Below are 14,658 nucleotides of genomic sequence, written 5' to 3' on the forward strand. Positions count from 1 at the left end.
CTGGCAAATAGCAGTGGCACACTGACTGGCACAAGTATATGCAGTTGCCTTTTGCTCGACGTGTGCGCAAATAGCTACTTCAACACTTGAAGTGTGGCATACGAAGATCACAGAACAGATTTTGTCTCCGCGGGTAATGAATCGAACAACGTTCTGGAACAACTGAGGTATATTTGCGCTTAAAAAGTTTCCTCTCCCCCACCGAAAGAACTAAGTAAGACTAGTCGATGAAAAATACCTGCGGGGACTTTCTCAGGTTTAAATCCTACAAACATTGACGGGATTTGTGCTGAAGAAACCAACTTGACAATTTCACTAGATGGACGGGTTTTCAACATAGCTGGTACCAGGTAGCTCCTTGGCTTTTCCAAAGACAAAGGACACAGCAAACTGAATTTCTCCATGATTGTAATAAGACCCTCGTACAATCCTTCCTTTTTGCATAATGTTCCCCAAACATGACTCAACAGTTCCTCGTGCAAGACTCCTTCCTTTTCAAGCTTGGACCAGAGGGGTAATTTCTTTTCCTTTGTGTGATAGCGTTTGACGGTTATTACACTTTTAAACACATCAATTAACCACTGTATATCTAATACCACCAATTCGTTCAAAGCTGGAGTGTCATCAAAATGAATCAAAATTCGCAGGTCATGCAAATAATTCATCACTGTTTCAAACTCTACGTCATCAACAATATCGCACGATTCTGCGATGTCCTTTGCCGTTTCCAGGGAAACAAAGTGCTTTTCCTCTTCTTTTAATGCTCCTAGGGCCTTGTCAAATTTGAGCCATTTGATTGGAATGGTTTCGCTAATACTTGGTAGTCTTTTAGCAACGTCATACACTTCTTCTCTCAAACGTACCACTTCCGGACACTCAGACTCTGTACCAGATTTTGTGTTATCCACAACGAAAACGTCAGACAAGTGAATTCCGTATGGTTTACTCTTTAGACTATCAAGGATCTCATGGACTATCTCTATAGGGTCGCGCGTCGTATCATAAGGTGTATCGGCATGAGTGCACACTAAAAGAACAGGGGGTAGGTTTTGTGGCAACAACTCATCCTTAGCAGCAGTTCTATCTGCACACTCCGGGGTACCTCCCGCCAGAGATGCCACAGACCACATCCAAAAATCCAGGTAATCTAAATTAGTCTTTAGATTAACGCTCTCTTGAAATTTCTTGTATACACCTTGTTTTACAACGGGTTTGGCCAAGTCGTGAGGATTTAAGCTGAGATCATACACCAAACAGTAGATTGCTTGCTCTGTTAGGAAGATCGGATGCGTGTCATAGTAAACTGATTGTCCAGCAAAATCCCACAGAGTTAAAAAAACATGTTCTCTGTTGTCGTCCATGTCACCTTTAAGTAATGTTTCAGTTTCCACTGCTATTTCCTCTGGAAGGATACGGGTGAAATCAGTACAAGCTTCTTGATTGTGCAATGATGGGAAGGGTGAGATTTCAGGCGAACCTTTCTTGGGCATTCGTTCGTATGTTTCACTGTGTCCAGTATGCCTTTCTGGTTGAATGGTATCCGTTATTGTCGGTCTTTCCCATTCATCGTCCGAGGGAGTTTTTGTTTCCTCTGTGCTTGTTTTAGACAAGGGGATTTCATTTTCCTTCCTTAAGTCGTGCACAATTTTCATTGCTGCATGTCGGTCAAACGAAATATCTCTTTCACCATCTTGCTGTTCAGCTACAGTCCCTGTCCTGAACGCGTCAGTGGTCACCTTGAAATACGAAGGATCCACATCTATTCCCACGGTGCTATCTTCTTCCGGGTCAAAACAGATCCCTTTCAACGACTTTTTTAAGCTCGTCTTTCCGGCTCTATCTTGTCCAATCAGCATTATTGGAACTCTCTTGAGGGAAGTTCTACCGTCAGCGAGGGCCTTTAAATAGGATTCCACGGCTGATAAACCCAGTGCACGAATTGCAGGAGGAACTAAAATTCGAAAGAACAAATTAAACATTAAATCTGAAAAATGACGCCTGCTTTTGCCAATTACAAATGAGGACTTTGGAAATGTCCTTGAGGACAGCTTGAAGTGTAAGGACATTTGGAAAAGCGCACCCAAAACCTGGGGACGAAATGGGTCTCAATTCCCTTATATGGAAGGAAAACATTTTTATGTATTTGAAATTCGGAGTGTTGAGGGCTCAGTGAAAGGGATCATCGCAGTTATGAAGGAAAATGAGCAGCTGTCTACATCTACATCTACATAATTAATTTGCAAAATCCTACAAGGAAACCTTGGAAGTGCAAAGTGCAAAGATAAAATGAGTAAATAAATATCTGTAACTAAGGTAATAAATAACTGTGGTATAACGATGAAATAAATAATAATTGATAGAAGTAAAACTTAAGCATAGATATAATTATGTGAGAGAAGCCAGAAAAAATCCATACTCAGTGAACGGGATTCAAACCCATGACCATGCGATGGCACTGCAATTGCTTTACCAACTGGGAATTGATCACTTGTAAGTAGAAAGTCCGGGTTCAAAATCCAATCCACGGATATGATTTTTTCCTTATTTTTTCTGCTACCACAAGTCCTAAGTCACAGTGTCCTAAATTAACGATAATATTAAATTCGTAGCAAATTACAAATTAATGATAATCATTAATCTAGAGAGGACATCATGTTGAAAATAAATCCATGCTCAGTGAACGGGATTCGAACCCATGACCGTCCGATTGCACGGCACTTGCTTTAACAACTGAGCTATCAAGCCAGTATTGGAAGCTGGTCACTAGTTAGTAGAAGCATGCAAAAGAACAAGCTTAGTGAACGGGATCCGAACCCATGACAGTGCGATTACGTTGCACTGCTCTATCAACTGAGCTATCAAGCCAACTGGGAGTTAGTCACTTATCACGCCAACTGAGAGCTAGTCACTTGCAAGTTCGTATTGCATCCCGTAGGTGGTGAATATACGGATAGAAAGAAGTATTTGATCTGCGGAGTAGTTCTAGACGATTTGGCAAGTTTTTATAACTGCGATGACCACTTTCTTTGAGACCTTAGTCCACTTAGTTTCTGATTTTAAAAGTGGCATCCTTCAGGGAAAAATAATTATTATACCAAACGCGCGCACAATATTTGGTTACGCCCGGGTATTTATGTTTTAAACGCCAAATCAACCTGTCCACAAATCTTTTGAAAATCAACAAATCGAAGAGGATTCAGGATCTCTTCCAGTAAGAAGGAGAGAGCGAAATAAATACTCGGCAAAAGTAATTCTTACTAAAAACGTTGTTATGACAGTATTTTGGCCTCTAACAATTTTCGTTTCATGAAAAACACACAGCCAACAATTCTTTAATGCAGTGGTTACGCCTTCAGAAGAGTCAGTTTGTTGAATCCAAACCGTAGCTATCTTTGTTTCAATACTAGATCAACATGATAAATTTCAGTACAATATTTACATTACAAACCTGAGGCACCTTCATGTTTAATTTCGTGAATGATAGAACTTTGGACTTTCTTTACAAAGCCGAAGAAATCAGGAAGCTTTTTTGTTATTTCTGCAGGTTCCCAATTTCCACTGTCAAGCAACTCGTCCCATTCATTGCAATGAAGATGGAAGTCGGTCTCCTAAAAACGAAAAATAAAATGGAACTCGTATGTTTGTCTCCTTCCAACAGAACGAGAAATAAAAGAGATGTCTGGTTATGGCTAGATGAATACAAACACGCTGTGATAAAAAGCAAAAAAAGGGAATTAACTACATTTCAAATCCTAAATTATTTAATTTTGTACATGAAGTTAAAATCTCTCAAGGGTGTGTAGTTGGCAGATTGTAAGGTTCTCTGCCTGTGAAAATTTGGGGCGAGCAATCATTTGTTGAATTATCGTAAATTGTCTCCAAAGTACGTTAGTTAACTTAGCAAAGATTGAATTCAAAGGACATGAACGCACAGATACTGTAGTACTCTTAAGAATAGTAACGAGCATATTTAGTGAAGCTTAAAGCATTAAAATGAAAAAATTGCTAAACAAAAAGGAATAATCGAACTTGCTGCAATGTGTTGGTGTAAAACTGGCTTCTCCCATTGGATGTGTTATGTATGCCTTTTTCGCTTAAACATGTAACATAGACGTGACAGAACCATAACAAGCATCTGCTGTTCTTACGATTGGCTGGGTATTTTCACGGTTTCCTTATAATATATAGATTTAGCCAAGCCTAATTCTTAGTGGCCTTACTTAAAAAACGAATTATTTACGGGATAAAACAATTTTGACTTTAGCCTTGACGAAAAGCAATGAAATAAAGAAAACCAAAAACAAAACAATCTAAATGAGTTAAAACAAGAAGAGGTGGAAAAATAATAAATATTCCCTAACATATAGGAAGTTTGCAATTAGAGTGTACCGCTATACTGAGTATACCAAATACCAGCACAGTTGTTCATTTTCCTTTAAAAACGAGAGTGCCAAATAAACTTCAGACCGGAATCGAATATTTGGAATCATCTTTTTGGATTGAAACCGGTGAAAAATGCAGAATTTTTTTTTTGTCCAACCGTTTTCCACCTGAACACGAAAAGTGTCCTCTGTTAAGAGCTTTAGTTGACGTAGTATGCCCGTGTAGCCGCGTCGAGCTACAGAAAGCGCGTGAAAAATTAAGCCTCGTTTATATTTAGGTGTCCTGATTAAAATCGAAAACTAGTACCTGGACAGCAGTCAACTTAAAAAAAAAGCTGACCTCATTGAGCTTTAAGCGTGAGCGCGGGATATTTTCACGTGATACTGGTCAGCGGATAACTTGTCTTGACAGATGTCAATTGACCATAACATGGATGTCCAATATCAAAGATGTACGCTGTAAATATTGGCCTTATTATTATTATTATATTTAAGATATTATTAAATTATTGGGCAACTTCGTGCTTACGCGCCCACGAGCAATACCGCTAGCCAGGATTACCATGAGAAAAGCAACTCATGGGTTACCATATTTTCTTACCAATGGTTCTCCGCGCGTGCGCCTTTGCACGCAGACCTTCGCTATATCTTAATAGAATAAAATAAGTAAAATAAATTAAAACACTGAATTGACTATTCCCTACAGAGGAAAACCAGGTTGCTATTTGCAAGCGCCGCCAAGAAGCTGAGCCAGGGACTACAAGGAACAACTTCATCTATCAGCACAGGTCTTAAACCTGAGATCGCCGAATTATTACTAGCATGAATTATCAGGCCCTACAGGTCCTTGGATAGCATTTTTTCGTACCAATGTTTCATACAAAGTTATCTCTAATGACTCAGGAATCTAATCAAATATGGTATCCTTAGTAACTACTCCTGCGGTAGTTTTAATCAGGGCCGACAAACACGTCTCTTTATGTACTATTAACAGTTGAGTAGGTGAAATTGCAGCGTGTGCTAGCTCAGAATATTACATTGCCGACCAGGATATTGTGCTTAGCTTACTAGATATTTAGTGTCACAAGGAAATGAAACTTGTAAAACCTTCTCTGGACTACTTCATATCGTTAAAAAAAATATTTACAGGAAAGAGAAACTCCCCTCACACAAAAAATTACTTTATGCCACAGGAAATCCGATTTTCTAAAATCCGACATTACCTGCTGATAGTTTTAATAGGTATTGAATAAATGTGATACCGAGTAAGTGCATCGTGTCAGGCAACAAATGCAAGGAATCGTTGATGTATACTTGTAACATTTCGATATAATTCTATATCATCTTCAGACTGAGGTGAAATACAGGTAGCAGAAATTTAAATACTGCGAGATGGTACATCAGCATAGGCGCGTGAAATACAAAGCAAAGAACGGAACTGTCAAGAGAATACGCATAGTTCTCTACTGACTTTTAAACCATTGTTCAAAGATGGTGCTGAACGCTTGATATGGTAAGCTTCTTTATATAATAATAGATGCAAGTACAAAGATGAGAATTTTGTTTAACGCCATAAGTAAGGCCACAAAGCCAGTAAGTGCTGCGTGAAATTGAAACCTTGTCAGCAAAGCAGCAAAAAGCCAGGAATGACTGCGGGAAAGGGCATGTTACAATGGTTTCCCAGGAAACATCTATGGAAATTGACAGTGGAGAGGAATGAAACCAAATAAGAAAGTTGACACTGGATTGGCAGCCACAATTACTAAATGTAGGAACCTTCAATGAAATCAGCAAAGGGAATCTGGAAGTCAAATGCGCTCAAGTGAAATGGATAGCCTGCCTACATATTAGGAAACGTGAACACTGAAGGGTAATATGAAAGACAACCAGACGAGTTGTCAGCACGTGTTGTGCAGGGGTCCAGACCGAGTTTGAGATTGGTTGAACAAAGTGATACTGGACTGGAAGAAATTCAGTAATCAAGACTAACGCTGATAGTGAGAACGAAAATTCTGTGGAAGTTAAGCTTGAGAAGGTGATCATTTGCTATTCAAAGCAGAAGCCCAAGCAAAGTTCTTTTAAGCGACGCTTGCGCCAGATGCCACAAATGGAAAGTGACAATATTGCATCAAGCAAAGAACAATTGAACCTTTTTAATTTTCATAATGAGTAGCACGCATTGTACCTATCCTTAAAACTGATGAAGCCATTCTGTCGTGATTACAAGACTACTGTCATTCAAATTTAAATTTAGGTAATGAGCCCAGGCCAAAGGTGGAGGATCTGTTGGCGTCTCTGAGAGGTGGAGAAAAATTGATTAAACTAGATCTGCAGCTCCTACTAGAAGACGAGTGAAAATTGTTCACCCCTATAACCACATACAAAGATAACTGCAATAAATGTCTGCATGGCATTTCATCAGCTCCCAGCATCTTCATCTTCACACTCCTGACAATGGACATGATGCCGACCATCTACGAAATCTGGAAGAACTTCTGAAGTCTCTTACAAATGCTAGATTGTGATTGAAAAGAGGCACTTGTGTGTTTATGCAACCAGAGGTGACTTATTTGGGCAACAAGGTGAGCAAACAATAAATCCAACCAATGGATAGCAGGGAAAGCTGAGCTTATTTTGCTTAGGGGGGGCTAACAAACAAGCGAGAATTCTCCGCCAGAACATTTTGAAATCTTGAAACTCGGAAATGCTACTTTCAGCATTTTTTAGCACAAAAATAAACGTGGATCAACCGTAAAATGACGGGTGTTTTACTTCTTTTTTGTTCCTTGATACATATATCTGTCTTATTTTTCCTTCTGTTAGTTTTCTTTTGTTATGGGGAAAGCTCTATCACTCAAAAAGGAGATCGCGCCGACAGGAGATGTAAATTGCGATTTACTGGTCAAGCACCCTAGAGAAGATGCGCTACTCCCATTTTTTACCTCTGTGAACGCTAACCAGCTGATAGATAACATTACTAGTGTCATTAAATCATCGTGCTACTTCATCGATGCTAGTTGTGATAGTATCAAATCACGATCAAGTTAAAAAATCGAGTAGAGCGCTTGAATTGACTATTAGTGACCATTACTTAGTCTATGCCGTTTTTGACCTGAACGCTCCTAAACTAGCTCCGAACTTCATTACCACGCAAAGTTTTAAGAACTATAAAGCTGATCAGTTTTCTAATGATATTGGACACATCCCTCGAGACATCGCACACCTTCAAAAGGAGTCAGTCGACGAAAAATTGGAGGCTTTCAATGATTTAATTGTTTCTCATATCTTTCAATGCTCATGCAGCAATGAAAACAGTAAAAGTTAAGGCGCAAACCAAATCCAGTCATCACCGCAGAAATTAGGGAGCTTATAACGGCAAAGAACCAACTCCACAAGAAGGCTTGGAAAAGTGAAATTGGAACTCCGTACTGGGCTGGGAAGCATTTATGCGTCTAAGGCAAGGAATAAAGCAGTCTATTAGACAAGCGGAACGCGACTTTTATAACAAAGGCAATAGTGGCTGCATATGGAAGAAAATACTAGAAATCGTCAGTACACAAAGGAGATCAGTGTACTGGCAAATGAGTTCAATGATTTATTCATTTCTGTAGAGGAAAACTCGGCAAATAAATCAGAAGAACTTGCAAGATCATATGATCTCCTCAATCACTACTAACGTGCCCCATCCCGATGATGATCAGTAATTTGTTTAAGTTCCAGTCAGTGACCTGTGCGGATGTACAGAAGGTGATTTAGCTATGCCCAGACTAGTAGTTACAACACAATACAATACAAATTTTATTAGCACTCCCCAAGAGGGCTTTTAAAACTAATATTACTACTGTAAGTTACATTAAAATCAAAATCAATTAAAATGGTCAATGAAAACTAGTAGAAAGGTAAGATAAAAGGCATGCCGAGAAATTGCAAAATTGATATGGAAGAGTGTAAAATTATGCGACGAAATTGTGCTATGAAGATGAAAATTCACGTGAGAGTTTACCTTGTAATGTTCTTTTCGCCTTCCTTAACATTACTTTCTAGACTATCCCATAATAACACTGTTCGATAAAAAAGGTCCTTTGACCAGTAGTGGTCTTAAAAAAAGAGAACTACTTAAAAGTTTGCGAATTAGGTAGTTAATTGCCAACGAGTCACCCTCGCGAGGACGCGAGGGTGACGAGGCGGCAGCATTATAAAGCCGTGTGCGCGAGTTGATTTTGGTACGTACAGGGAAAAGATTTCTCGAATTAAAATTCAGCATAAGGTAATATAAGGTAATGTAAGAGTGACATCATCGGTGATTGCTTTCGAGTTAGCCAATGGGATTGCGGGATCTTGTAATCTAAACCAATCACATCAGGAGTATCATGATCCGTGACAAGATGACCACATGGTCGATCATTTTCTGGCGTATTCTGGCGTACTCTTGTTGGCTTGTGAAGGTGTGAAGCAGGCAGGAAAAGGTGAGTGGAAATATTGATATTATACACTCGTGAGCGTAGTCTTCTTGCACGTACTTTAGTTTAGTGTTTTTGGGAACCAGAGTGTTACAAATCTAGCAGCTAGCAGGCTGAAAACATCGCCCAGCGAAGTATCGAGATCAGCTCGAAAACGGCGAGCGGTGGTGCCACAGTGTCGGCTAGCTTGCCAAAACAGTCAATTGCGTTGACAAGGTCGGTCAGCGTGCCATTTAAGAAACAGAAAAACGAAACCACTTGGACAGAATCACTATAAACTCAATCAGAGGGCGCCTCTTTTTTATCGAGCCGGTGTGTTCAAATTACAAATTTGACAGTCACGGCGGGCGTGCCAAACAACTATCTTGTCAATTGTCTTGACAAAATCGGCCAGTGTGCCATAATTAAGGAAAAATACGTAAATATATTCAAATATATTCACTAAGTATAAACATAAATCAGAGGGAATATAAAGCCTCTTTCCAATCGACCTAGTGTGCTCGAAATCATACGAGTGACGGGTCACACGACGTGTCGCTGTTAGTTTGTGCTGATTATCCATTAGCGTTCACAAAAGTGAAAAACAGTCTAAGCTCTGTTTACCAGGAAGCCACTATCTGTCAAGCTTAAGGGAACTTAGCAAATCAATTTGGATAGTGTTCTTTTTGCAAAATTTCAGGGTTCCGAGCTTACATATTTCACCTGTAATCTACCCCACAAGTTGAATCCTTTTAGACATTTTAAAAGCCAAAGATTGCACTGCTTTTTTAAACAAGGATTCAATTTTAAAAATGATCTATCCTACGGTTACTTCTTAATTTTCCCTCGGCACACAGCTGTGCCAGTGTTTACTCGTTGGCACTCTACCAATAGGTATTTCTAGTTAATTGTTAAGAATGCCTTGAGCATAAGTAAGGCTTTTGATAGCTTACATCACTCGACCTTGCTTTATAAACTCACCAGATTAGGAGCCTCGAACAATGCTCTTTTTTTTGTTCCAAAGCTGCCTTTCTAACAGACAACAGTGCTCACGCATTGCAATATCATTGTCGGAACCACTACCACTAACCCACAGTGTCCCACAGGGCTCAAATTTTGGGTCTCATGCTTTTTGGCCTCTACATGAATGATCTTCCTGAAGTTATCAAGTCAAGTAACATTGAGTCCTATCTTGATGAAACGAAAATATATCTGTCGCCCTCAACGAAGGGTTTGGATACATGTTTACGCTAAGTTGCTCAAGACCTTCAACATGTGGCTGAGTGGTGCCGTGCACATCATCTACTGATTAATCCTGACAAGACTAAGCTGTTGCTGTTTAGAGTGAGACAGTTCCTATCTAAGATGCGTAATAATACTGTGCCCTTCCTGCCAAGGATCTGGGCGTTATACTTGACTCAAATCTGACTTTTAATGATCACGCCTTGTCACTTAATTCTTCCCTTTTACCTACCTATGCCAAATTAATGGGGTCCGGCACTTACAGCTTATTTTCTAGAGGTTTTTTGTACATAATTTTTGAACTCAATAGTTTTCAGTAAACTGTAATCTATTGCTCAACAGTATGGTCCGGGACCACGTGTGGATATATTTACAAACTACAGCTGATGCAAAGTTTTGCCGCTTGTATTTGAATGAACACTAGAAAACTTGATCACATTTCAATATTGAACGCACTTAGATGGCTCACCATTGAAGAACTTCTGAACTTGTGCAACATAGCTATGATTTATAAATGCATTAACAGCTTAGCTCCAACCTATTTAAGTTCTAAATAAAACTTTTTAAACGTTCTGACACGCACTCATGTAACACTGGACACAAAAAGCAAACTCAGTTTACCCAGGTGTAGCACAACGTGGCTTCTAGTTTGGAGCACTTACAGCTTGGATTAACCTCTCTATCGCTACGCGGAACTCGCATTCAGTTTCGCAGTTCAAGAAGAGCGTGAAAAGTGAAATGTGGCGAACAAATCATGGAGATAAGTTGGATTTTGAATTTACATAAGTTATTTGTTTTAAGCAAGAATGGAACTACAGTCTTTGCGGGTAACGTAAACGTTGGAAGAGTAATTATTGTTGCCTGCTGGGTTTACGTGAGGAGTGTTCTCGTCCTGACTGTTCTAGATATGAAGTAGGAGTTACATAAAGAAGCTATGCAGACTTTTGCGTATAGCGATTTAAAGGTACTTTTGTGGTAAAACAGTTTAGTGGAACGGCTCTGCCTATTAGCATATTGCGATGGTGTTTAAAGGTATAATCGATAGCGTGACTCGTGCACGTGCGTATTATCTATGTCGGGTTAAAAGCCTATCTGTGCGAACAGTTGCCAGCATGTGCAAAATTTCTGCGGCGAGTGTTTATAGAATTGCACATGAGAAAACTTATAAGAAGCGCACTTCTGAGGAGACGTGTAAAAGAGGTCGCAAGAACAGGTTAAGTGACCGCGACAAAAGACGACTGATACGATGCATTACAGTTTTGAGGAAAAGAGAGGGAAACTTTTCCTGAAAGCACTGATGGAGGAAGCCAGAATTCAACAAAGGGACGTATCTGTAAGAACAGTTTCTCGTTCTCTCAATTCACAACATTACTACTATTTGCAGACTCGCAGAAAGGGGCTCATGACAGCGGAAGACCACAGCAAAAGAGTTAAGTTTGCAAAGTACATGAAAGCCAACTACGGCCAAAAGGAGTTTCCTTTTATCTGGATGGAACAGGATTTACGTACAAAAGAAATCCATTAGATCAGGCTTGTGCACCAAAAGCTCGTGTCTGGAGAAAGAAATCAGAGGGTTTGGCTCCAGGATGCATAGCAAAGGGCCACAAAGAGGGAACTGGGGGCAAAGTACTAAGACTGATGGTGGCAATTTCTTACAATAAAGGAGTTACCTGCTGTGAAGCATACGAGAAAATGACTGGTCATTATTTCGCTGCGTTTATACATAACCATTTTGATCGCCTATTCGCAGCTGCTGACAAAGGATGTAGCCGAACGTTTTTACAAGATGGGGATCCCTCTCAAAATTCGCCATTAGCACGGGCAGCGATGCAACGCACAAACAGTACCTTAATCAAACTGTGTCCAAGATCTCTGGATATGGCGGTCATTGAAAATGTGTTTCCCAGGGTGAGTAGGATGTTAAAAAGACAAGCAGTGCAGCAACAACTACGCCGAGAAACATTTGAACAGTTTAAGAATCGTGTTATCAATACATTTTACTCTATATCTTTTGAGACTGTGAACAATTTAATACGCTCTATGCCAAAACGAACTGATATGGTGATTAGAAATACGGGGAAGCGTATAAAACTATTAAAGAAATACCACTATTTCCATTCTGTGGATAACTGCGTGAGATTTCTTCTCGCAAAATGTAAACTTTCAGAGACAATATTAACTATCGCACTATTCGCCAAAAATAAGGGGGGAGGGGTGGTGTTGCCTATTTCAAAACACAAGGGGGTGAATCGTGAATCATGTAACACTTGAGCCATAGCAAAAATTACATAAGATCAGTCGTAATTGAATTAGTCGTCTTGTGGGAAAATAAGTCGACTAAAACACTTCCCACACGGGGGGACTGAATTCTGCTGTTCCCCGGGTACTTGATGGACGAGATTGAAGACCCGCCACCTAACCTTCATCATCTGAGTCTCCCTGTCATCAACAACATTTAGCAACAGACATGCCCTCATTTATCGCGCTGAGAACATCTAATTAGCTTAGGTAAATATTATTTCCCCTTTTCAAAAGTTGGAATATATGTCTTCAGACAGTGAAGTTTCACCAGCGACCTCACATTTTCCTGCATGACGTAATTACTGCCTGTATGTGTCACACATTGCTTTAAATTCCCTTATTTTTATCTTTTCCTTTTATTTTCAAATATAACTGAACAATAATCTGACATCCTAAATTTCTCTTTCTCATCTGTGCGCGAACCAAGCAGGTATATTCCATCAATGATCGAAAAATTCGTCTTCAACAGAAACTGTTATTTTTTCCTCTGTTCAGACTAAATACCGTGACAATACTCGTCACAAATCGTTGAAACAGACACCGTTTCTCTCGAATTTTCTGGAAAAATCCTGAGATTTCTACTTCACACTGTTTTCCCAACTGAAATGTGCCTTCTCCCTCCCCAATGTTGAGCCACGCGTGTTGTGAAGCACTGAGACCACTGTGATACCCAAATCAACATTGGGGAAGGGGAAACAGCCACAAGTGTTTCAAGATTTTTGACGAGTATTGTAGGTATATTTTGGATTGTGCTTTTTTTGGTTTCCTTACTCCATGTCAATTAATTCTGAAAAGCCCCTTGTGGAGAATTAATAAAGTGTGTTGCATTGAATGATGTAGGCTTTTGAGCAGGGGCAAGAATATTTCAATGTCTCTGACATCGAACGGTATTAGCTGAGGGTTTGTTGTTTTTGTACAGCCGGAAGCGTGGCTTCCTGGTGAGTTTGTTTTGGGTAGTACGCTGTTGAACTTCTCAACTACGATAGTGGAATAGCCAACTGGTGTCCCTCACAATTGAGATTGAAAAATGTTATGTTATGAATTCACTATTTTTTTTTCATTGGCTCTGAAAAACCCCTGAGAAAAGCGGTTTATAGAGTCTTATTGCTCATGTGATTAGTAACCTTGTTTTTCCACCGAAGCAAAAGAAAACGTTTGCGTGACAATAGAGCTCAATTCCCGGAGGATTAGTTAAGAACACCATTATGGCCGCCGTTCCAATTTTTAGGGACACCAACATGGCCGCAGTGACGCCACGTGAAAACACTGTATTGACTAAATATTATTTAATGTCTATTTTTTTCAATTATTTATATTTATGGCCTAAAACATTCTCCTATGACAAAGACTTATCTATTAAAGAGTAATGTGAAGTGCTAGGTTACCCTTTAATAGTTAAGTCTGTTGCAATAGAAGTGTTACATGGCCAACGTTTGCAAAAACGTAACCCTTCCTTGTACTTCTCCCATGACAAAGTTATGTATTTTGCAGTTGTAGGCTGTTTTTTAATTCCACCTCTTTGAAGTGTTTGGCTTGTATAACTTGCCCTTAACCGAGGCCCCCACCTGGCATCCCCTATAAAGTTAAAAGTTACACAGAAACACAGAAACTCTGGACAGAAAGCAAGGAATCAAGGTTAAAAGAAGGTGGTCTTAGTCACACCTTTTTGACGCCAATTCCCTTGTGTGTACTCTCCTTAGAGAGAATAATTGAGAAGTCTTCTGAGAAACGATACTTAGCTCGTTTTGAACAGCGCATATAGGACAGCTGAAAAAGTCACTTTGGAGAGATAACTCAGCAAAGCGTTTCTTGTGTCCTCTTTGGGCACTAAGTCCATGTCACGAGCATTGTCTAAAATAAAGGGAGAGAAGCAACTATGTAAACCAGGGTGAACACATTATCAGCATTGAAACGAAAAAATTTGAAAAAATGTCTGCTTTCCCTATCGATGGCAAAGGAAGAAGAAGGAATTTGCTCAGCAGCAATTTTACTCGGTTTTCTTTCAAATCTGACCAGTTATTTCTCTTCGCGTACCGCTGGAAACTTCCTAGAAAGGTATTAATCCGACACTTGATAATGATGATGCAAAAGCCTTTAAATACAACGCTTTTATTTAGGTCCACACTAATGTTTTTTGCATGCATATGTTGTCGACGCTTGACAGTAATGTACGCGCATTAGAAAGATTCATCATTTTAGTTAACATACCTGCTAGTACTCGCATAGTGAGTCTGCAATCAAATTTGCAGCCAGGAAATAAGATGTTTGCCCGCAGATAGTTTTGAGGTTGTAAA

General features: G+C 39.6%; 1 pseudogene; it reads right to left on the reverse strand.

The window, feature by feature from the left end:
* LOC137991427 (uncharacterized) overlaps positions 1 to 12,540 on the reverse strand; it is a 13,189-nt pseudogene extending 649 nt beyond the window's left edge.
* Between the last annotated feature and the right edge of the window lie 2,118 nt (positions 12,541 to 14,658).

Source organism: Montipora foliosa, chromosome 2 (assembly GCF_036669935.1).
Source record: "Montipora foliosa isolate CH-2021 chromosome 2, ASM3666993v2, whole genome shotgun sequence".
Classification (NCBI taxonomy): Eukaryota; Metazoa; Cnidaria; class Anthozoa; order Scleractinia; family Acroporidae; genus Montipora; species Montipora foliosa.